The following is a 3,517-nucleotide window of genomic DNA, read 5'->3' as shown; positions in this document are numbered from 1 at the left end:
AACCAATAAATGAAGATACAGTAGTTGTTCCTAATAGGGCAGATTGTGAAGAAGTGAATTCCTGCAGGTAAATCAGCCCATTGCTCAATCTTTCTATTATAGCGTAGCTGCATAACAAATGTAAACATCTAGCCAAAACTCTTAATTCCTGCCAATATATAGAAACACTTAGAGGATTTTTTATTTTACTTTCAAAAACAACACAGAACTTTCTCTCTATATACTAACATCTTACCTTAAATGCTGCACAGTACACAGCTGCAGAAAACTTGCCGGGATATTTCTGTAGACTCGGAGACTCAGTTTCAGCTGTTCCACATTATATGGCTTTTCCTGTTCTTCCGCTTGCTGAGGGATCAAAGGACATATTACATCATGCAACACAACCAAGTATCTGTATGTTTATACATTACTGTACAAGGCACATCCATGCTCCACTTACTACTGTGGTATATTATTATATACATTTGTGTATTACGGTTTGCTGTTCAAGCTGCTGTATTATACGGACATTTATATGCAGTAATTTCCTCGCCTGCAACACAGGGGACGAGATTCATGTCTTTTCCCACTGTCAGCCACCAGATGGTGCCCAAACGTAGCTATTCAATTGTAGCCAGGGCCGGATGAAGCCTTAGGGGTGCCTGGGGCACATAAGACAGGGGGACCCTGGTGGAAGGCGGTGTATATTAGATTGTGCATACAGTACCTCCCAACATGACCTATTCCAAGAGGGACAAAATGCTCTCTATCTGGACTTCCCTCTTAATATAGGATTGGTGTCACCTGTGTTGAACTTCGTAATTATAAATTAAGAGGGAAGTCCAGGTAGAGAGCATTTTGTCACTCCTGGAATGGTTCCTGTTGGGAGGTATGGATTGTTTATATTACATTTAAATCAATGGTGTACTGTATATTAGATTTAAACAAATAGTTTAATAATGCCTGGGTACTGTTTATAGCTCCTCCTAATTGAGAGACAACTACTTTATAAAGTTTTCTTGTAGTGGAACAAAGACAACTTAAACAACCTTAAAATACACATAGAAAAATAAAATCTATCATCTATGGCAAGCATTCCCAACCACGGTCCTCAAGGCACACTAACAGTGCAGGTTTTAGTGCTATCCAGGCTGCAGCACAGATGGTTAAATCAAAATAACTGAGCTACTAATTAAGTCACCTGTGCTGAAGCCTGGATACCACTAAAACCTACACTGTTCGTGTGCCTTGAGGACCGTGGTTGGGAATGCCTGATCTATGGTGTCACATGTAGAATAGCAGCAGCCTCTGTACTACTTACACACTAGGACAGGAATCAGGAGGACTCTCTGTGTGTCTCTCTCTAGACCCAAATGCTCTCATTACATAACATGTTACAAAGGACCCAGGCGGGGAGGAGAAGAAGCTGAGATCCCTTGGTCACTTACAGCTCTCTCCTCCTTTCTAGCTCTCCTCTGGTTGGGAAGCTCCGTCGGTGTCTCATGAAACCTGTTACTTCTGTGACTCTGCCTGCACTGCATACTGTCCTGCTCACATTCTTGCTGCCTGGTTCTGCTTCTGCACAAAAAGGAAAGCTAGTGACGTCACTGTGCTCCGGCCAGGGGGACCCCTGACAGGGGGGCCCGGGGTACAGTATGCTCTGCCCCCCCCCCCCCTTAATCTGGCTATTATTATTATTATTATTATTATTATCACCAGTTATTTATATAGCGCACACATATTCCGCAGTGCTGTACAGAGAATATTTGCCCATTCACATCAGTCCCTGCCCCAGTGGAGCTTACAATCTATATTCCCTATCACATGTACACACACACACACACACACATTCAAGTTAGGGTTAATTTTTGTTGGGACCCAATTAACCTACCAGTATATTTTTGGATTGTGGGAGGAAACCGGAGTACCCGGAGGAAACCCACGCAAGTATGGGGAGAATATACAAACTCCACACAGTTAGGGCCATGGTGGGAATCGAACCCATGACCTCAGTGCTGTGAGGCAGTAATGCTAACCATTACACCTGCCGTACTGGCTATGATTGTAGCTCCATTTGGGCAAGTTGGCTGCCGGCATCTGCATTTCAGCTTGCACCCCCCAGGGGTGGCAAGCTAAAATGCGGAAAAAGTGACCCGTTTGGGTCACTGCACTTTTCGCGGTCGCAGCCAGAACTTTGGTCTGGTTTAGGGCCTAATTCAGGTTTGTATCGCAGTGTGCGATCCAACTGGAATTATTGATAAAAAGCTGTGGGCGCATGCGCAGCGCCCATCCTGCGCCTGCATTTTTTGCGGTGGGGCCGCAGAAGATGCGATTGCCTCTACCTGTCGATCAGGCAAAGGCGGTCGTGGGTGGGTGGGGGGTGCGGGCAACGCTCCATTTCCAGGGAGGAGACAGAGAGTTGCAGGGGCGGAGCCGGACAAACGGTGGGCGGTGCAGCATGAACGGGGGCGTGATCGGGGTGGCTGCATGACGTCACACGCAGCCACGACGATTGGGAAGATGGCGGCATGCCTTCTGCCGCGCCGGCAGGAGGCTTCCTCTATTTCTGCTAACAAGCAGAAATTGCAATGCAGTTGCAGTTTCTGCTTGTTGAAGGTGGGGGGGGGGGATCGGTCAGCATGCTGGGTGGCCTTGCCCTGCGATGGGCGGCTCCCATCATGCGATCCAAAGGATAGCAAATTATGCTAATTAGCAGAATTTACTATCCTTACTGAATTAGGCCCTAATCTATGGGCGCAATCAGGGTGACAACTCCTAATTACTGAATATCACCCCCATAATCTCCCGTCACATTAGATGGGATATTGGGCTCGAAAGTCAATTGAATATCACCCAATATGTTTAAATACAATTTTATTCTAAACATTACAAATGGATAATAATAATAATAATAATAATAATAGTAATTTTGTTTGCATAGTGCTTTTCTCCAAAAGGACTCACAGCACGTTAGACAAACCATGAATATAATACAGAGGATCAGATTTGCAGACTATATAGAAACCATGAACACAAATACTGAGGTGATGCAGCCATTTTGGGTCATCAGTACAAAGAATTACTCAACCTAACTATGAATGTACCAGGGGCAGCCATCTTGGGCGCACTGCATACAGTAGGTTACGCTATGTGAATTAAGCAATGCCTGCAAAATAGGACACATAATGGGTCAGCTACAAAATACTTAAGTGTGATATATTGCCTGAGTCCTATTGCAGAAAGATTGCTATATAAGTAAAATTATTATTATTATTATTATTATTATTATATGATCCTTACAAAATCATCAGATGCATACGTTGTCCATCCTACACAGAAGAGTACCAGAAGTGGCAGCCATCTTGGCTGCACTACACAGGTTACAGTAGGTAGTAATAAGTAATATGTAGAAGATAATATACTGTGAGAAAAAATTGAACAGAAAAAGGAAAAAACAACAAATCAGAATGTATGGGCAGCTGCCAGAAGGGGACATGGGAGGGATGGCATTGTAGGTGGTAGGGGTGAGTATGAG

The 3,517-nt window shown here is 44.3% G+C and overlaps 1 protein-coding gene across 5 annotated transcripts in view; it reads right to left on the bottom strand.

The window, feature by feature from the left end:
* The window catches only part of LOC134908936 (cytochrome P450 2K6-like), a 90,770-nt gene extending 89,275 nt beyond the window's left edge, over window positions 1-1,495 (bottom strand). The window contains exons 1-2 of one of the 5 annotated variants that reach the window (XM_063915199.1): window positions 1,431-1,495; window positions 236-348 (exon numbers count right to left, since the gene is read on the bottom strand). The gene's annotated coding sequence lies outside the window, so the exon portion shown is untranslated. Of the gene's footprint in view, window positions 1-235; window positions 349-442; window positions 672-709; window positions 781-1,303; window positions 1,396-1,430 lie in introns of those variants that run through there. The other 4 variants (XM_063915195.1, XM_063915197.1, XM_063915196.1 and 1 more) reach the window with 4 other exon arrangements.
* Between the last annotated feature and the right edge of the window lie 2,022 nt (window positions 1,496-3,517).

This window comes from Pseudophryne corroboree, chromosome 4 (genome assembly GCF_028390025.1).
Source record: "Pseudophryne corroboree isolate aPseCor3 chromosome 4, aPseCor3.hap2, whole genome shotgun sequence".
In the NCBI taxonomy this organism is placed as follows: domain Eukaryota; kingdom Metazoa; phylum Chordata; class Amphibia; order Anura; family Myobatrachidae; genus Pseudophryne; species Pseudophryne corroboree.
Note: the sequence above shows the minus strand (reverse complement) of the source record. Positions and strands in the feature narration are given on the sequence as shown.